We start from the raw sequence: 22,158 nt of genomic DNA on the forward strand, positions 1-22,158 counted from the left end.
TTATTCTGCCATAAATAAAGGCAAAGATTCCACATGTATTTTGAACAGCCCTCTTAATTTTCCCTACCATCTTCATAGACTTGCATACATACATCTAAAAGCATCCTGTCCTGCACTTTTGTAATTTATTTTATGTTGCCTTCCATTCTTCCTAGACAAATACATTACTTTATACTCTATTTATCAATCTAACTAAATCTCCTTGACATTCATTGGCACTGTCATTAATGAATCCCTCACCATCAACATCTTGGAGCTTACAACTGAGCAGAAACTGAACTGCCATAAAAGCTGTGACCACAAGAGCAGGCCAGAGACCAAGAATCCGGACTCCCCAGCATTTATAAATATAACAGAATATGGTCCACTTGTCTGCTTCAACAACTCTCCAGTAATTCAGCATCGTCTAAAACAGCCAGCTTCCTCAGCATCTGAAATAGCTCAATGAACAGTTATTCTCTCGACCACTGGCATGCAATGGCAAACAGATCTAAATGACGGAGTGCAGCAACTTGACAATCTCCTTCAATGGCACCTGCCAACCTTGTCTTCAGCATGAATACCAATTTTCCCAGCTGCTATCAGTTTTGAAAAACAGTCACTGGACTCAAAACATTGCCTCTGCTTCCTTCACACAGGTGCTGCCAGACTTCCTGAGTTTTGTCAGTAATTTCTGTTTTTGTTTCAGATCTCTAGCATCCGCAGTTCTTTGCTTTATTTTAGTGTTGAACTCGCTGCCACATCTCTTCCAAGTTTGAAGTTCTGCTTCTTTCTCCGACAACACTTCTGTTCTGGCCTTTCCTCTTGTTCACCATCATTACTTTCCTTTTTTCTCCTAGTATTTGACAAACTTTTTGCCAAAACCTACTTCCATAGCCACATCTCATTCCTCACTACTTCCAGCTGAGACTCATTCCTCGTGGAATCTGACTGATGTTTCACCCTTCATATTAGAATCCTCCCATGATCACAGGTATCTCCATGATATACAACAGTCCTCCGTCGCTGTTCTTGCTACATTCTAAGATCCATGTTCGATGCTGTGTGCCGCCATATGCACAGACACTCAACTTCTCTCTTCAACAGCAGTGTCTCATGTTGTCTCAGAGCTGCCCTACTCCTCCCTTCATTCTCCGGCTTCTTCAATGTTTTTTGGGCAGGAGTCCTTTCAATACACTCCATGTCCAATACACTCCCTCCAACTGGACCCTTCCCTCTGGCCTTCTACCTGCAAATTGACCTGTTCATTGAGAACTATAACATGACATTGGTTGCCTTTATTTCTCTGCTCCCCTCACCCATTCAAACCTTTCTCCCTCTGAGGTGACTGTCATCAAACCTGCCAATAAGGGTGGTGCTGTTGTCTTGAATACTGTCTTCTTTGTTGCATGAATTTGTTGCTAGATGCAAAAAAAAAAACTTAAAATTAGCACCTCCATTCCCCAACCATGAATCGCCACTTGCATCAGATTCCTGGTCTTAGCATTCTGTTACCAAGTTTTGAGATTGCCCAGTGCTGTAGCATTCCAGATCATCACGTTGCACTACCTAGAATTATACACTGAAACCTTGAACATAGATAGAATGGCTTTCTTTACTAGTAACGGGGAAGAAGCTCTGCTGCACAGTTGGGCTCTCTACTCATCACCGGCAACTTTTCCAGCACTTTATCACCGAAGTATTGTATAAAATGTGAGCAATTTTACCACATCAATTACAAACATACAGAATAGGAACAGAAGCCATTTCACCCATTGAGCCTGTCCACCATTTAATGAGATCCATTTGTGTTTCAAATTCCACATTCCCATCTTGCCCTGATTCCTAGATACCACTGCCTAACCGCGTTGAGGGAGAGTTCCAAAATTGCATAACCTTAGAGAAAAGATTTCTCCTAATCTCAAGCTTTCAAAGGCAACCTCTAATTTTAAAAGTGTCCCCAATTCACATTACAGTTTTTTTAAGTAACCGTTCAAAAGAGGTAACTAAATAACTCATTAAAAAGACACAACCATTGATTCATTGAGATTCTAAGACAGATATTGCGTTAGGTTTGATTAGAAAAGTTTAGAAGTAAAAGTAAGCAAATTGGAGTCAAAATGGTATGCAATTTATATAGCCCTTCAGGATGCAAGTTCTTCAAAGTCAATGAAGCACTTCTGAATAATAGCTGCTGATGTAGTGTAGGAAATCAATAACAAATGCATGCAGCAAGGTCTTATAAGCAGTAATACAATAATCACACGATAATCTGTTTTTGAATGTCAAATATTGGTCACAGAAAGTTGTTCTCCTTTTCTTCTTAAACACACTACGAGATCTTTTATTCACACTTGAGACAGCAGGCAGGATCACAATTTAACAGTCCAAGTGAAAGATGCAATGCCCTCAGTACTCAACCTTGACGTCACAGCTACAGATCTTTGAAAGAGCAGCCCACTCCCTGCTCTCTGTCCAAAGTCCTAAAAATTTCTTCCTTTCATGTATATACTTAATTTCCATTTTGAATATTACTACTTAATCTACTTTCATGATCTTTACAGGTAGTGCATTTGCTGCATAAACAAAAGAGTCATCAATTCACAGCTACATATTTTTGCTAAATTCCTTAAATTTATCCTCCTGTCAGTATACAGTTTCACCCCGTTACTGCATGACTGCTGTCAACAGATCTAGCCAAGGAATTTGAAAAGCAGAAAAGGATGAGAAAAACGTGCAAACATGAAAAGCCATATAGCACAGAAACTGGGCCTTCAGCCCATATGTCTATGCCAACCAATGAACACCAAATTATACTAAATCCCATCTACCTGCACATTGCCTACTATGCCCTGGCATTTGAAGTACTCATCCAAATGCTTCTTAAATGTTGCGAGAGTACTTGCTTCCGCCTTACTCTCAAGCAGCACATTCCATATTTCTACCATTCTCTCAGTGAAAAAATGTTTCCTCAGATTTCCTCCAAACCACATATGCCTCACCTTAAATTTATGCCTTCTGGTCTTAGACATGTCTGCCATGGGGAAAGAGATTCTCACAAGTTACCCTCGCTATGCCTCTCAATTTTGTATACTCAGTCTGATCCCCTCTCAGCCTCCTCTGTCCCAAGGGAATCAAACAAACCCAGCCTATCCTCATAACAGATTTTCTATTCCAGGCGATATCCTGTTGAATCTCCTCAGCACCCTTTCCAGTGCAATGCTTTCCTTCCAACAGTGCAGTGACCAGAACTGCACAAAGTATTCCATCTATGCCTAACCAATGTGTTAAATTTGTAACAAGACTTCCTTGCTCCAAAATTCTATACCCTGGCCAATAAAAGCAAGCACCCCACATGCATTCTTTACCACCTTGACTACCTGTGCTGACACCTTCAGGGATCTATGGACTTGTACACAAAGGTCCCTTTGCTCCTCAGTGCTACCTCAGAACCTACCATTCACGGTATATATCCTTCCGCTATTAGGCCTCCCAAAATATATCAACTGGCATTAATCAGGATTAAACTGCATCTGCCATCACTCTGCCCAATATCAGACTGTAGCCTGAGACCATTCTTCTCACTATCAATTATACTCCCAATTTTCATGTCATCTTCAAATTTACTAATTATATCTTTCACATTCACATCCAAGTTGTTAATGTACATGACAAACAGCAAGGGTCCCAGCAACAAACCCTGTGGTACATTGCTGGTCAAAGGCTTCCAATTACAACAATAACTCTCAACCAACACCCTTTGCCAACTTGCCTTGGATCATCTGGGCTCTCACCTTTTGGACCAGCCTTCCATGTGGATCCTTGTCAAATGCTTTACTGAAGTCAATGTAAGCCACATCAACTGCACGACCTGCATCAATACATTTAGTCACTTTTCAAAAAAAAACTCAATTAAACATGTCAGGCAGGATCTCCCTCGAACAGATCTGTGCTGACTACCTCTGGTCAATCCCTGTCTTTCAAATATTGATTAATCCTGAGCTTCAGTATTTTTTCCCAATAATTTCCCTACCACTGATGTCAGACTAACTGATCTGTAATTACCTGGCCTATTCCCACTTCCCTTCTTGAACAAAGCTATCCTCCATCTGGTACTTCACCTGTAGCCAGCAAAGTATACCTACAGTGTACACATATGTATCCCAGCAATCTCCTCCCTTGCATCCCATAGCAGTCTGGGATATATTTCATCAGGCCCTGGGGATTTATACACCCATATGCCTGCTAAAACATCTACCTCCTCCTGACTAATCATAAGTTCTAGAACATCACCATCCCAACTGAAATTGCCAGTTACAGTGAATACAGATGAGAAGTATTCATTTAAGATCTCACCCATGTCCACTGACTCCATGCACAGGTTGCCCCTGTGGTGTCTAGTATGTCCGATTCTCTTTCCCTGGTTTTTATTTCCCCTTACTCTTAATACACTTAGAAAAGGCCTTGGGTTTTCCTTGATCCCATCTCCCAAAGATGGCTCATGGCCTCTCTAATTTTTTTAAGCAACCTTTCACTCTATATTTTTGAAGGACCTGCCTTGTTTTTAATGTGCGGTCTCCTTCTTGTTCTTTATCACACTCTCAATATCCCTTGACATCTAGGATTCTCTAGACATACTGTCACTGAATTTTCACTACACTATTTATAAAAGACACACACTTTCCAAACCTAGACATACCTGCAAGTAGCTACTCCCTTGTCTAACTTTTGAAATTGGCCTTCCCCCAATTTTGTTGTTCATCAGTGTTGCATGAGCATGGTATGAGAGGTGAGTTTCTAGAAGGCAAAATCATCATCATGGCATACCAGTTGTATAGCCACATTGCCCTCACTTCCTGAAACTCAGCATGGTCCTTAGCAAAGACTGCTTATCTTTTCATACAGCAACCTCTTACACCTCTGGAGATCAACCACTAAATTTCTTATAGCATGGAAATTGCACTTCATACAAGAAACAGTATCGGCTTCATTAACTGCAAGGCAGTTTGCAAACAGCAAGATGAGAAACCATAGTAATATTTTCCTATTCTCCAGTACTACTTCTACAGGCCCCAATTCCTCTCTCACACCATGTCCATACAACAGTGCTGTACAAAAAAATACTTCTGCTTGGTATGGAGGAACAAAACACCAGAAAACTAAATAAATATTTGAGAACACAAAAATACTTTTGTGCAAAAATTAAGCAACCAGACTATATCTAGTATCTAACTTCTAAAGATTGGCTCTGAGAATATACACTTGTTTAATTAGGAAACGCTACCGTTCAAATGTTGCCCATTAAGGCACTAAGAGGAACAAAGTCAAAGGACATATTTATTGTATGATGCCATACAACAATAAGGTATTCTCATTTACCTGGGACTGTTACTTCCCTACTAAATGAGATCACCTATCCCTGGTTTCACCATGTTAAATGTGCATTGCAAAAACTTGTGTCTCTTTTCTCCTTCCTCCTTGGGATACAAGCATTACTATCAGGGTCAGCACTTGCTGCTGATCTCCTAAATACTGGATGAAGGTGGTGGTGAGCTATCAATGCTGCAGTACATTTGATGTGGATACACCATCCATACTGTAACAGTGCCATAAAATATCCTTTGTCGCATTCTGGTACCTCTTTAGGAAAAGGAGCTAAATGTTTCTCAAAGTTCCTGATAGGGCAACATACTTGTTATCTTGGTAATGTGCTACTGTATTTAGCAACATTGATACAAACTCAAAAGACCGTTTGCCTTAAATTATAAACCTGTCCACCTATTTTAAAACATATGCATTTCTACACAGTATGTGCTTTAAAACCATTGAGAAATGTGCTACTTAAAAGGTTCTTTAATATTCGAGTTATAGGTTTCCACAACCAATTCCTTCTGGCAATCCATTTTGTAGTTTACAATACAGCATCTTTGGAGATATGAAATTCCAACATTGAGAGGAAGGCCCTCAGGTGTGGAAAGAGTCCCAGAGCTTAAGCATCAAGACAGATCTTGGTCCCTTAAGATACAGGATCTAATTACCCAGTCAATCTATGCCTGCTAGTCAACTCCTTTCCAACGTTCCATATTCTTTCTTATCCCTTCAGGGAACCTCTCATTGCTTTCCCCAATGTGTGCCAATTCTTAATCTGAACTCGTTGTTGTAAAGACTTAGAAGTCCAAAAGTTTGATATTTTATTACGGAAGTTTCCAGGTGTGATATGTGTCTTTGCCTATGCCAAAGGGCACTATCAATGTTTTGCAAACATATTCAGACTTTAAAAAAACACTCCACAAGAAAAAATTATTAATTGCTCAAAGATTTCATCATGTTTGATCTTATCTGTTTTCAATTTTTTGAGAACTTCATGCAAAATGAATCTGATGAGATGCAATTAAACAACCAACAGCAAAATAAGTGTCTGACAAAAATGAACTTCAAATGAACTTTAATTGAAAAATATGATCTCAACTGAAGACATTACAATGATGGGTACTAAGCATACTTTGTCTTCTGATTTGTTCATGACAGAACACAGAATTTGTTAAAAATGCCAATGTAACAAGTTTGGAGTCTTGACTTGGAAACAATTAATGATGATGGGACTGTTTTAAATTAGACTCATTTCACAAGGTCAAGTTATGGATCGGTACAAATGTATAATTAAAGCCTAAATCTATGAGGCTGACTGAGACATGAAACCAAAAATTTGAAATGAAAGTATGCAAGATAATTCAAGTTACAATGCTTCACATAAATCTCAAGTCATAAGCTATGAGCAAAATGGTAATCTTTTTCAAAACATGAAATGAATTGGCTCAATGATAATAGAACATTTACACACTGCTGGAGGTGCCGTACTTCACATGAAACTTGGGTCCCTTCTGCCCTCTCAAGTGAACCTAAAAAATCCAGTGGCACCATTTGAAGGGGGTCCCTTTCTGGGGTTTTGGCCAATATTTATTCCTCAGTCACCAGCACAAAGACAGATAATCTGGTCAATGTCACATTGCTGCTTGCAGGAATGATCATTTGTTTCCTACATTTCAACTCAAACACAAGCAAGCCTATTTTAAAAAAACCCTTAAAGTTTGTGCAATTTCTAAGGTCCTCAAAAGTTATCACCATCGGTAAATTCTGCACCTAGTAATCTCTGGTCTGGTTTAAAGTTTTAGCAAAGATTTGTAGCTCGAGTTGCGGGTGAGGTTGTTGACTTACTCACCAAGCTGGCTTGTTTTCGTTCAAACGTCATGCTAGGTAACATCATCAACGTGGCCTGCAGTGAAGCGATGCTGTTCTACTCCGCTTGGAATTTATACTGTCTGATCTGTCATGATGAGTAGTGTCATTTCCGGTTTTGATCTGTATGGGTTTGTATATGGGGTCCAATTCTATATGTTTGTTGATTGCATTACGGGTTGAGAACCATGCCTCTAGGAATTCCCATGCGTCTCTATGTTTGGCTTGGGCTTTTATAGTTATTCCTGCAACTTCATCCGCAGATACCTACTAAATAGACAACAACAAGAGCACACAGTATGCCCTAACACACTGGCCACACTGCCGTACATCAAGAACATATCAGAAATGACAAGACTCCTAAGACCACTAGGAATCATGGTAGCACACAAGCCCACAGCCACTCTATGACAAACATTCACAAGGATTAAAGACGCCATACCCACGACATGCAGAACCAGCATAGTTAACAAAACAACATGCAATGATTGCCACAAACATTACACCAGACAGACAGGAAGGAAACTAGCCATCAGAATACACGAACATCAGCTCGCAGCAAAACGACACGATGAACTTTCCTTAATATCAGTACACTCAAGAGCATGAAGGCCATCAATTTAACTGGGGCAATGTAACCATTGTAGCCCAAGCCAAACATAGACACACACAGGAATTCCTAGAGGCATGGTTCTCAACCCGTAATGCAATCAACAAACATATAGAATTGGACCCCATATACAAACCCCCACCGAACAAAACCGGAAATAACACTACTCACCATAACAGATCGGACAGTATAAATTCCAAGCAGAGTAGAACAACATCGCTTCATCGGAAGCCTCACTGATGATGTTACCTAGCATGGTGACAAAACATCTGAACGAAAACAAGTCAGCTCAGCGAGCAAGTCAACGCTCTGATCTAGTGTCTATTCTGTCACGCACGACTACTGCCATGGTCAAATTCACTTTCAACATCTTTTATATCAGGCTCATCCAAAAGGTGAATTTGGCCAAAGGGTTAATGGTGACTTGCAAGACCTTTATTCTAAATAAAGGTAAGTGTAACTGGAAGATTCTGAATGGAGCTTCTTCTCCAATCAGAGGTTGTTCCTCTTCCATGATTGCCTATTAGCAGCAAATGTGGGAGACCATATGTGATTAGAAGAGCAGTGCAATGAGAATGCTTTCACTTTGCCTGAGGGCTGGAGCTGTGCTGGTTAGTCTGTAGGACGGAGACTAGCAGACACCTGCTTACATGTGTGGGGAAATGAAAATTGGAGTGCCATCAGGAAAAATTAGTAGGACAAGAGTTAGGGCGCAATGTGGGAAGGGGGAGGTGAAATAAGAGGTAGGCCACAACTGAGGAGGGGTTTGGAATGAATCTTGGGCTGCCATGAAGAGTGGTGCAGAGAGTCTTGGGCCTGCACCTTAGCAAAGCAAAACTGACACATACTTCAGCATTATTTGTTGATCCCAAGAGTGAGCAATGGAAAGAATTTTGCCACAGAAGGCATTTTTACCAACTTGAGGACCAGTTTGAACAAGCTTCTTGTCACAAGGAAGTCAATTAAGATATTTTAAGAACATATTAAGGGCCATTTTTCCAAGATACTATTGGTATCTTGCCAATGGCAAATCATACGTCCAGTTGAGTGGGTTAGCCATCTAGCAAAATCATAGCAAGGAAGATTTTTTTATTCAAATGTTCCAGCCTCACCACAGGTTTGGGTTCAAATCTGACAGTTGTTGAATTTTCGGGAGGGCGATCTCACCCAGATAGCAACTTTCCACCTGAGACCTTACAGAGACACCTCTGGTTCAAACCCCCTTCTTGACAGTGTGTAGTGGGACCACGTTTCAACCACCGGATGCAAGGCCTCTATTATAACAGGCAGCATCCATTCGCTGTTTGCCAAAGTTGATGCAAAACATTGCAACAGCCAGCAGTCTTTTACCAGGATAGAATCAGGGTCAGGAACATAATTCCCTCACACCAGAGCTCTCCCCAGTTGGGATGGTGAACGTACCTGGGATTGGATGAGTGATTGAGGGAGTAGTTAAATGGTTGAGTGAGGCAGCTGGGGTGAAGAGGATGGGGTGGGCATTTAAGGGACTTTTAGGTAAGCATATGAATATGCAAGGAATGGAGGGATATGGACCAAGGGCAGGCAGAAGGGATTAGTTTAATTTGGCGTCATGTTAAGCACAAAATAGTGGGCTGAAGGGTCCGTTCTTGTGCTGAACAGTTCTATATAATGGTGTACGGGATTACAGAAAAAATGCAGGAGATTGGCATTAAATAATAGAGCCAATGCAGGCATAATGGACCTAATAGCCTCCTTCTGCACAGTAACAGTTCTGATTCTGGACACACAAGGACTCTCAAATCTCTCTGCGCTGGAGGTTTCTGTACTCTTTCTCCACTTAAATGACATTCAGTTCCTCTATTCTTCCTGCCAGGATGTATAACTTTACCATTTTCCACATTACATTCCATCTGCCAAGTACTTTGCCCAGATGCATAACCTGTCTAGATCTCTCTGCAAACTCTTTGGCTCATCCTCAACACTTGCCTTCCAACCTAGTTTTGTGTCATCCACAATACTGGCTACAGTGCATGCACTTCCCTCATGCCAGACATGCTTACACTGCTTGACCATATTATGTATTTTTAAGTGCTCTGCCACTACATCCTTTATAACAGGCTCTAAAATTTTCCCCAACAACAGATGTTAAGCTAACTGGCCTTTCTGTGTGTCACTTTTGCTTTTTAAATAAGGTGTTACATTGGCAGTTTTCAAATCCTGTGTGCTCTTTCCAAAGTCTAATATCCTTGGAAGATTTCTACCAGTGTATCCACTATCTCTGTAGCTACTTCTTTTATTATCCTAGGATACATCCCATCAGGTTCAGGGGTCTTATCAGTCTGCAGACCTACTTAGTTCCCTTACCACCATTTTTTTCTGGAATGCCAGTTATTGCGTCTTGTTTTTTAAGCCTCCATTTCCACTTGCTAGATCCTGGGAGGCTTAAATTCTCATGGCATCAGGTCAAAAATAGGCAAGGGAAACCTCTGGCTAATTACTAATTACCATCCTCTCTCAGCTGATGAATATAGGATCACAGGAACAAGAGTAGGCCATTCAGCCCCTTGAGCCTGTTCCACTATTCAATGAGATCATGACAGAGCTGTGGCTTAACTCCATATGTCATTGGTTCAAATCCCTTAATACCTTTGCTTTATAAAAATGTGCCTATCTCAGATATAAAATTAACAACTGATTCAACAGCCATTGTCATTTGTCAAAGACAGTTCCAAACATCTACCACCCTTTATAAGTAGAAGTGCTTCCTAACATCTTTCCTTAATGATCTGGCCCTAATTCTCAGTCCATGCCCCCTGGTTCTAGAATCCTCAACGAATGGAAATAGTTTATCTACCATCTTTTCTCGTTAATATCTTGAATACTTTGATCAGATCACCCGTCAACCTTCTAAACTGTAGAGAAAACAGGCCTAATTTATATAATCTTTCCTGATAATTTAACCCCTTAAATCCAGGTATCATTCTTGTAAACCTATGATATACGCCCTCTAAGATCAGTGTACACCAAGGTGTGATGCTCACAATAATCCAACTTGGGTCTAACCAGAGTTTTGTATAACTGCAGCATAACATCTGCATCCTTGAACTCTAGTCCTCTGGATGTAAAGACCAACACACCATTTGCTTTCTTGACTATTTTCTGCATTTGCCTATGATATTTTGAAGTTAATGCACCCGGATTCCCAAGTCTGTTTGGACTTCTACTGCACTTCATACCATTTAGAATGTATTCCAATCTGTCCTTTTTCAGACCAAAATGAATAACCTCACACTTGCTGACTTTGAACTCCATCTGCCACAGTTTTGCTCATTCACTTAGTCTATCAATATCCCCTTGTAATTTTATGCTACAATCTACACTGTCTACAATGCTGCCTAATTTTGTGTCATCAGCAAACTTAGATACATGACTTTCTATGCCACTATCCAAGCCATTAATAAATGTGAATAATTGAGTCCCTCAAACAGATCCAAGGAGGACACTACTGGTCACATTCTGCCAATGTGTATACCTAGCCATTATCCCCACTTTCTGTCACCTGCCACTCGATCAGTTTCCCAGCCACGTCAGTAATTTGAACTCAATTCCATGGGCTCCTACATTAGTTAACAGCTTATGTGGATGGGACTTCAAGTGCCTTCAGGAAGTCCACATAAACAATATCCATAGACATTCCCCCATCCACTACCTTGGTCAATTCTTCAAAGAATTCCATGAGGTTTGTCAGGCATGACCTACCTGTCATAAATCCATGCTGGTTCATCTTGATTAAATGAAAATTTTCAAAGTGCTCAGTTACTCCATCCTTGATTATAGACTCCAGCAACTTTCCCATCAGAGATGTTAGGCTAACTGATCTGCAATTCCCTGGTTTTCCTCTTTCACCCTTCTTAGACAGCAGAGCAACGTGCACTTGTCCAATCCAGAGGGACGTTTCTAAGGAACTCTGAAAGATCATAGTTCAGGTATCTACAACTTGCTCCCCTATGTCCTTGGACATCCTCTAATGGAAACCATTAGGTCCCAGGGATTTGTCACTCTTTACTTCTTTTAACTAACATATTGGTAATGAGGAAATGAAGTTAATTTTATTCAGTCCCTGTTCCCAATCCAGTGGGAATTTCCTCAGGACTTCGGCAAGCTTTACTGTTTTTCTACTGAGAGTATGGAGGCAAAGTCACATTCAACATGTCTGCCATTTCCCCATAATCATTGGCAAGATCCCCACTTTCAGTCTTTAGCAGGCCAGCACTACTCCTCAGCACTTTTACTCCTTTTATGAAACCATAAAATTTCCCCTTATTGATTTTGATGTACCTAACAAATTTCCTCTCATAATTCGTTCTAGTACCTTTTATGAGCTGCTTGTGGTCTTTTTCTGGTCTTTGTATCTTTTCCAGTTAGCAGGATCTATGCTTTTATTTTGCATTTTTGTAAGCCCATTCTTTTAGTTTTATGCTGTTCCTTGTGTCTTTAATTGTCCATGGCTGATTTTCTTTCAAATAATGTTTTTCCCTCCGAGGGATATAAACCGGTTTTTGTATTGTGTCAGGTTTCCTTAATCATCCTCCATGTTGAGCACCGCTTGAGAAAAGCACTGAAGGTGACAAGGACACACGTTGTACTCTGGGAGGAGACTTCAATGTCAATCACTAAAAAAGCTGCTCAGTAGTGCAAACACAGATCGAACTGTCCAAGTCCTAAAATACATAGTTGCTGGGACTGGGTCTGGGCTGACGGTGAAGGAACCAACAAGAAAGAAAAATCTCATGCTCACGACTCTACCTATCACAGATGTATCTGTCCATGACACTTCTGGTGGGAATGACCAATGCATAGGCCTTGTGGAGTCCCATCTAAGTCCCATCTTCACACTGAGGATAGCCTCAATAATGTTCAGTGGCACTATCAGCATGCTAACTAGAATAGATTTTGAACAACTCTCCAACGGGCTTCAATGAGGTCCTAAGGACTATCAGCAGCTTGAATTGTACTCAACCACAGCTTTCAATTTCATGGTCCATATTCTCCCACTTTGCTATTACTATCAAGCTTGGGTCAATAATGCATAGAGGACAATATGACAGATGCCCTCGGCAAATTTAAAAACAATGTGGTAAAGATGCAATATAGGACTTGCTTGCATGCCAAACAGCATGCAACGACACAGGTAAAAGCAACCTTATAACCAACGTTTTAAATCAAAGCTCTGTATTCCCGTTCCTTCCATCCATCCATGAACTATAGTGGACAACTGAGCCACTAACAGAGCAGAAGGTTTCACAACCATCCTTGTGCTCAATGAAACAAACATGGGAGCAAGGTGCAAAAGTGGACTGTTCAGCTCTTGGAAATAGATTCGCCAGTCAGTAAGGTAATTGATTGGAACACAGATTCACATTGCCACCTATCCTCGATAACCTTTCACCACCTTCCTTACCAATAATCTATCTACCTCTGCCTTATAAATATGCAAAGATTATGTTTCCAGCTCTGTATCAGCAAGAGTTCCAAAGGCACACAAAATAAAGGGTCTCCCATTTGAGCTGACATGAGATGAACATTTTCTTCTGAGAAAATGTTCATCTCATGTCTGCTCAAATGGGAGACCCTTTAATTTTAAAGGGAGATTCCTCATTCTAGATTCTCCCGTAAAAGGAAACATCCTCTCCACATCTACCTTGTCAAGACTCTTCAGGCTCTTATTTGCATCAATCAAGCCACCTGTTATTCTTCATTAAGTATTAAAGACACCCAAATCACTTGGACACTGGTCCCAATATAATTCAAGTGAAGTCCATCCCAGCTCCCTTCTACATGTTACTGGTGCCAGTGCCCCACAAACTGAAACCCAATTCACCCACACCAATCTTCGAGCCCAGTTGATTCTTCAATTATCTTCCTTCTATCATAAGGTCAGAAAAAGAAATGTTCGCTAGTGATTACATAATATTCAGTACCAGTCACAGCTCTTCTGATAGTAGGCAGTCTGTGTCCACAGGTAGCAAAACCTAGACAACGTTCAGGCTTGACCTGATAAGTAGCAAATAACATTTGCACCACCATATAGACTGAGAATTCTGCTGTAAGCGGCTCCCCATAGACCACCATCTACAAAACAAGGAAAGAGTATGATAGAATACTCTCCACTTTCATGGATGACTGCAGCTCCAACGATACTCAAAAATCTCAATAGCACACAAGACAAAACAACCTTGATTTGCACTCATCCACCACCTTAAATATTCACTCCCTCCACCACAGGAATACTGTTGCAGCAACAGGTAGTTGTACCTACTTGAAAAGGAGCAAAACTTGACTTTCTCTTAGGAAATAAGGCAAGGCGTGACTGAAGTGTTAGTGGGGGAGAACTTTGGGGTTAGTGATCATAATTCTATTATTTTCAAAATAGTTACGGAAAAGGATAGGCCTTGTATAAAAGTTAAAGTTCTTAATTGGAGCAAGACAAATTTTGATGGTATGAGACAGGAACTTTCAAAAGTTGACTGCAGTAGACTATTTGCAGGTAGAGGGAGACTTTCAAAACTGGGAAAACGAGAGTTCAGAGTTATTATGTTCCTGTTAGAGCAAAGGGCAAGGCTGGTAAGAGTACAGAACAATAGATGAATAAAGATATCGAGGCTCTGGTCAAGAATAAGGAGGCTCATGTTAGGTATAGACAACTGGGATCAAGTGAATCTCTTGAAGACTACAAGGGGGTGTAGGGACTTTAAGAGAGAAATCAGCAGGGCAAAAATGGGGAAGGTTAAGAATAATCCAAAGAGGTTCTACAAGTACATTAAGAGAAAAATAGCAACTAGACAGGGAATAGAGCCCCTTAATGATCAACAAAGTTGTCTACATGTGGAACCACAGAGATACTAAACAAATATCTGGCATCAGTTTTAACTGTGAGGAAAGACATGGAGTAGCTAATGTTGTTCTTCTGTTCAAGAAGAGAAATAGGGATAATCCGGGAAACTATAGACTGGCGAGTCTCACATTGGTGGTTGGGAAGCTATTGGAGAGAATTCTTAGGAATAGGATTTATGCACATTTGTAAAAGCACGGCCTAATTAGGGACAGTCAGCATGGTTTTATGCAGGGCGGGTCACGTCTTACTGACTTGATTGAATTTTTTTCTGATGGGACAAAGGTGATCAATGACCGTAGAGCAGTGGATGTTGTTTACAACAATTTTATCAGGCTTTTGACATGATCCCACACGGTAGGCTTATCCAGAAGATTGAGATGCATGAAACCCATGGTGACTTGGCTGGTTGTCTTCAAAACTGGCTTGCCCAAAGAAGGTACTGGTGGAAAGATGTTTTTCAGGCTGGAGGTCCATGACTAGTCGTGTTCCGCAGGGATTCATACTGGGACCTCTGCTGTTTGTGATAATATACAAATGACTTCGATGAAAATGTAGATGGGTGGGTTAGTAAGTGTGCAGATGATACAAAGATCGGTGGAGTTGTGGATAGTGTAGAAAGTTGTCAAAGGATACAGTGGGATATAGATCAGAAGCAGGTGGAGAAATGGCAGGTGGAGTTTAATCCAGGTAAATGAGGTGCTGCACTTTGGGATATCAAATGTTACTGGCAGGACTCTGAATGGCACTGATGTACAGAAGGATCTTGGAGTTCAAGTCCATAGCTCCCTGAAAGTGAAAACATAAGTAAATAGGGTGGTAAAGAAGATAAAGAGCATGCTTGCCTTTATTGGTCGGGGAACTGAGTATGAAAGTCAGGAGTCATGTTCAGCTTTGTAAGACTTTTGTTAGGCCACACTTAGTATTGTGTTCAATTCTGGTCGCCACATTACAGTAAGGACGTCAAGACTTTGGACAGGGCATAGAAGTAGTTTATCAGGATGCTGCCAGGATTAGAGGGTATGAGTTATAACGAGAAGCTAGAAAAACTCGAGTTGTTTTCTCTTCAGCAGCAGAGGCTGAGGGGAGACTTGATAGATGTCTATAAAATTATGAGAGGCATAGATATGATTGAAATGGGCCAAACACATACAAGTGGAGCTAGTTTAGTTTGGGAAACTTGGTCAGCATAGACAAGTTGGACAAAGGGCCTATGTCCATGCTGTATGACTCTATGACTGCAAGTCTCATCAGATAGCATCTCCCAAGCCTGAAAACTCTACCACCTAAAAGGACAAGGGCACTAAATCCATGGGAACACCACAACCTGCAAGTTCCTCTCCAGGCCACACACCATCTTGACTTGGAAATATAACCGTCATTCCTTCACAGTCACAATCTAAAACTGGAACTCCCTTCCTGACAGCACAGGATGTACCCACACTGCATGCATTGCAGGGCTTTAAGGTGGCAGTGGCTCACCACCTTGTTCTCAAGAGAATGAGGGATGGACAATAAATGCAGGCTGAGCCAGCGATGTCTATATCCAATGAACAATTTCTCTTTAAAAACAGCTTGTTATATTGACATGCCTTCATTTGAATGATTATATGAAAACTCAAGGCCCCAAAAAGGGCTTCTGCATTTTTTTCTAATGGTGATGCCAAAAGGCCAGAAAATCCAGAGACAGCAACTGCTTACAGTCTAGGATCCTTTCAGAAGGGGATACGTGTTTCATTTAAGCACCTATGGGGAAGGAAAGTAGCTAATGTATTCTTTTTCCCCAATCTCCTTGATCATTGAAATTGAGGCAGCTCCTACATGCAACTACAGAGGTAAACACAAGACAGCAAAATAAGGATCATTTAACAGAGGATATGCCCTTCCCCAGATCACTATTACACATCCAGGCCTAATGACAGATCACTGATTGGGGTAAAGAGTCAAAAGGAAAATCCCACCCACAAGGTGAATATCCAGGAAAGGCACAGAGACATGCAATTAATAAACTGACTCCGTCTGGTAAAAAAGCTCAGCCCTAAAAAAGGATAATCATATTTAACCCAGAGCTAGTCTTATCAGTAAAGCAATAGAGAATAGTTAAACAAACACACCAATTTGCCTAAGGTGACACATTTATTTTCCTCAAGCATGGTTCTATATGAGCTGAATCAAGATGAAACTCACTGTCAATTCTAACATTGTTCATGTGCTAGCTAACTGCAAAAAAATTTTCACTAAATGGATTTACTCTGATCTGGTTTCATTAAGTGCTTAAATCCACCTTGCAAGAGATAACACATAGCACAAGTCATAAAGGGGCCTCTCTTGCTATAGTTTTGTCTCACACTCCTGAATAAGCACAGATTTTACTACACATTGCTGGAGCACACGGGCCTACCACTGCACCTAACAGCCTTAATACTTACAGTAAATTCCTGATATTTTCTAATCAACTTGTTCAGAAATGATATTATATATCTCTGGAGCCCATGAGATTTGAACCCAGTTTCTGCCTCAGAGATTAAAGGACACTACCACAATGCCACAAGAGATCTCATTACGGCTTAACTACATATCGGCTGGTGTGGAACTACTTCTGGACCCAAACCATTTAACAAACTATTCTCAGGAATCACCTGTGCTATTGTACCCAAGAGACTACAGTATCTACAACAAATGGAGGATTTCTAAGCACACTGGCATGTTTTTCTACACTAAACTCTTGGAACTTCTTGAGCTTAAGAAAGACACTCGACCAGTCTTTCTGACAGTCTCCTCATTTCCAGCTTTACAATTCACTTTTAACAAACATTGCACTGCAATAAAAATGAGACAGCATTTTTTCAGTTGCCCAAATTAAGAAACAGCATATTAAAGTGGCTCATGCAAGGCAGTAAGATCAAAGTAAACATTGTTTTCATGAGTACTCACCAAAAAAGATCAAAGAAGATCAATTTGTTGTCATATTGATAGTAGTATTGGCTCATAACTCTATCCCTGATATTAAAGAAAGGTATTTCATTGATAAATCGTGTACCATGTACAAGAGATCTTGCAACATGTAACACACATTTAATCACAAAATATCCATCTACAGTTGATTCTGCTATAATGCATGTTCCATCAACACGAATTGGCAGTAACATGATTGATGAATAGGGGAACGCTATTTCTAAAACGCGAACTTGTGTTGTCTATAACACAACTCCATCGGTGCGTGGAGGGGTATGCGTCGACATCACATGATCATTTCACGGGCTTTGTCATGAATACGTACAATGTTAGCGTTGAAAGTTTCTGCGCTGGCATCACGTGATCAATTTGCAGGCTTTGTTGTGAAGTGCTTTCTGTGAGGGGTACAGTATAACCTCCGCCCCCATTAAGTCATCTTGACATTTTTTCATGGTAAAGTGTTAAATTTACTTTTATTTCGTTATTAGATATGAATTAAACATTTATTCAAATTGTGCTATCCTTTGTGTTAGGCTTTTGAGTGTTTTTTTTGGTGGTCTGCCCCAAACCCACTTTTGCCATAGGCCCCAGTACTTCAATAGCAAGATTTTCTACACCACGATGTTGCACAGGAATGCAATTATCATGTTAGAGCAGAACCAACTAACTGTTCTGCAGCACTTCCACCTTGAACAATGTCCCTGACATATAAGCATATAGGATTGGAAACCCTTTCATCTCTACATAGGTTTTACGGCACCCAAGTTAATTTGCCTTTGAAGTGTTCTACATCACACATTCTAACTCATGTTGATATTATCAGTCCAAAGCGGTGTACAGGAGTGGTATAGTTAACTCATACTTGCCAGGGTTAATGCTAAGTCAGGCAAGGAGATGCATTAACACAACTTTATTAAAAACTTAGCCTTTAATACAAACCTATGACTAGTTTGAAGTCTGGAGAATTATAACAAAATAAATTTAATGTGAGCTAATCACCAGCTACACCAATCAGAGCTTATGTCCATGTTTATTAGAGAAATAGTTGAGCTACTAAACTAAAATTACATTTTGTCCAAGAATGCTCTTTTTCTACATGGCTACACCATGTATTCCTTTCTGTGCACATAAGCTTAAGACGTTCAACTAATGTTGTGATACAAATTACAACTTAATTAAGGTTGTAACAAAACAAAATCTTGCTAAACTTACCAGCTGCCATTGAACACTGCAGGTTTGGGCCAGTTTCATAAATTCTGCCAACTCCTTTAAATAATCTGAGACCCTTCTCCTAAACCAAGCACTGACCTTAGCGATAGTGAATTTTACTAACAAAACCAATTATAGCGATCGTAACCATCGGGTCAAATGGGATAATTTATCAAGGGGTCATTCATCTGCAGAGTAATTTAATATAATCAATAAATTGCTGATTTCCGTTGACTTTACAAATCATAGAATCCCTACAGTGTGGAAACAGGCCCTTCGGCCCAACAAGTCCACACCAACACTTGGAGCATCCCACCCAGACCCATCCCCCTATAACCCACCTAATCTACAGACCCCTGAACACTACAGGCAATTTAGCATAGCCAATCCACCTCACCTGCACATCTTTGGACTGTGGGAGGAAACCAGAGAACCCTGAGGAAACCCACGCAGACACGGGGAGAACGTGCAAACTCCACACAGACAGTCGCCCGAGGATGGAATTGAACCTGGGTCCCCGGTGCTGTGAGGCAGCAGTGCTAACCACTGAGCCACCGTGCCGCCCAAATAAGTCCCTATTTTGTCACTGCTGTCTTTTTCTCTGCAACATGGTGAAGAACACGCCATTTTTTTTCAGGTTCTTAATCTTATCCATACTACTGAGCAATCAGTACTTTTGTCTGCAGGTTATTTTCCTTTATTCTTTCACCTTGCATTCACCTCAATTCCAATGAGTATTGGCTCAAACTTTCCTCAGATCCCCTTCATCCCAGGAGTCAGCCTAGTGAACCTACTCTGAACTGCTTCCAACGCAATTATATCCGCCCGCAAACAGACCAAGCCATTCACAGTACTCTCAGTGTGATTTCATTAATGGCCTGCAGTTGTAGCATACTTTACATACTCATACTCCACCTATCTTGCAATAAAAGACAACACAATTTGCATTCCTAAGTACCTGCAAGCTAACATTTTGTGATTCATGTATGAAGTATTCTGCAGTCTCCATTAAATAACATTCTGCTTTTACATTCTTCCCGTTATAATAGACAACTCTCATTTTCCCATATTTTGTGCTATCTGCCAAATCTTTGTCATTCATTGAACCTATCTGCACCCCTTAACAAATTCTATCATCTTCACAACTTGCTTTCATACCTACCTATCAGCAGGTAGGACCTATACAAACTGGACAGGTTACATCTTAATGTGACTGGGACAGATATCCTCAGTGGGAGATTTGCTAGTGCTGTTAGATTGAGTTTAAACCAGCTTGCTTGTCAGTATGATGGGAAGCTGAGGAGTATCCCAAATTGGAAGGAAATAAAATTAGCAACAGAAAGCCAAAAAAGATGTCAAAAAGACAAAGTTAAAGGCACTTTATCTGAATGCATGCAGCATCCACAAAGAAAATAATCAACAGGCAAAAACAAGGATAGATGGGTATGGTCTAATTGTCATTATAGAAAAATAGCTGCATGACAACAATGGCTGGGAACTGAATATTCAACATTTAGGAAGACAGACACGGAGGGAAAGGAGGTGGAGGTGTGCTGATAACAGGGATGGGGTCATTACATTAGTAAGGAAGAATCTCAAATTGGAAGAACAATGTGGAAACTTCTTTGGGTGGAGCGAAGAAACACCAAGGGACAGCAGACATTGGTTGGAGTTATTTATAGGTCACCAAACAGTTGTGGTAGTGTACAGAATGGTGTTAATTAGAAGATGAAGGAAGAATGTATCATGGGCAACAGTTATCATCAGTGATTTCAATCTTTGTACAAGCTGAAGGAGAGAATTTCTGGAGTGTGTTAGAAATGGTTTTCTACAAGGGTATGTTGAGAAGCCAACTAGAGGACGTGTTATTTTAGATTTAGTATTATGTGATGAAAAAGTGTTAATTAGGAAATTTGTTATAAAAGAACCTTTAGGGATACGTGGCCAGATTATGACAGACTTCTGTATTAAGTTTGAAAGTGAGACAATTCATTTTGAAGCAAGGGTGTTAAATTTGAATAAGAGAAATTATGAAGACATAAGGCACAAAATAGCTGAATAAATTCGCAAAATACATTAAAAGCAGTACATAAGCAATGGATAGTCTTTAAAGGGCGACTGCATGACATACAGCAACTATTGCCGCTGTCAGCAATCACTTGCTAACAAATATGACTGTTCCATGTCACTGGAATACAGCAACTCTACACTCATTCAAGATGTAAAAACTCAAAATTGATCAATCAACTGGTTCATGGTTTTTAGAGAAGATTAAAAGAAAAGGCCTATACAGTTGCCAGAAACAGTAGCAATTGAGAGGTTTGTAGAATACAACAAAAGGAGAAGGTAGGGAACTGATAAGGACAGGGGGAACAGAATATGAATGCAATTTGGCATATGACAAAAATTAACTCTAAAAGCTTTGACAGGCATGCAAAAAGGCAACATCTGGTGAAAACAAATGTGGGTCCTTTAAAGGCTGAGTCAGGAAAATTTGCAATGGAGAATAAAGAAATGGCAGAGAAGCTAAATGATTACTTTGCATCCATTTTCACAGAGGAATATTCAAGAAATCTCCTAGAAGTGGATATCCAAGTGGTTAGGGAGAATGAGGTGTTGTAGGAAACTAGCATTAGTAAAATTATTATATTTGAGAAATTAATGGGGCTGAAAGTTGATTAATCCCCAGGTTCTGATGATCTTCATCCCAGGCCATTGAAGTATGTAGCTATAGTGATGTTTGGTAATTATCATCCAAAATTCTATGGACTTTGGAATAATTCCTGTAGATTGGAAGGTAGCAAAAGTCAACCCCACTATTTAAGAAGGAAGCAAGATACAAAATGCCAAACTACAAGCCCATCAGCCTTAAATCAGCAGTGGGGTGAAACTACAATTATAAAAGATGGGGTAAACGCAATGATATGATTGGACACAGTCAGCAAAAGTTTGCTAATGGGAAATCGTATTTAACAAACTTTGAGTTTTTTGAAGTTGTCACTAACAAAATTGATAAAGGAGAACCAGTGAATGTAGTACACTTGGATTTTCAGAAGGCTTTTGATAGAGGCCCCCACAGGAGGCTGGTTAGAAAGATTAGAGCACATGGGATAGGTGGTTATGTACTGGCATGGAAGAATGATTGGCTAACAGAAAACACAGCAGGAATAAATGTTATTCTATGTTGACAGGCTGTGACTAGTGGGGCATTGCAAGGATCAGTGCTTGGGCTTCAGCTGTTCACAATATATTAATGATTGAAATAGGATCAATGTAATGATCCTATATTTGCAGA

General features: G+C 40.3%; 1 protein-coding gene across 8 annotated transcripts in view; it reads right to left on the minus strand.

Moving 5' to 3' along the window:
* Positions 1–22,158, minus strand: part of fam20b (FAM20B glycosaminoglycan xylosylkinase) — a 110,110-nt gene that overhangs the window by 76,040 nt on the left and 11,912 nt on the right. For 4 of the 8 annotated variants that reach the window (XM_048601788.1, XM_048601791.1, XM_048601790.1 and 1 more), the window contains exon 2: positions 17,634–17,699. The exons of 3 other annotated variants lie outside the window; for them this stretch is intronic. The gene's annotated coding sequence lies outside the window, so the exon portion shown is untranslated. Of the gene's footprint in view, positions 1–13,788; positions 13,870–17,633; positions 17,700–22,158 lie in introns of those variants that run through there. One more of the 8 variants, XM_048601794.1, reaches the window with a different exon arrangement.

The sequence above is a fragment of the Rhincodon typus genome, chromosome 10, assembly GCF_021869965.1.
Source record: "Rhincodon typus isolate 14 chromosome 10, sRhiTyp1.1, whole genome shotgun sequence".
In the NCBI taxonomy this organism is placed as follows: Eukaryota; Metazoa; Chordata; class Chondrichthyes; order Orectolobiformes; family Rhincodontidae; genus Rhincodon; species Rhincodon typus.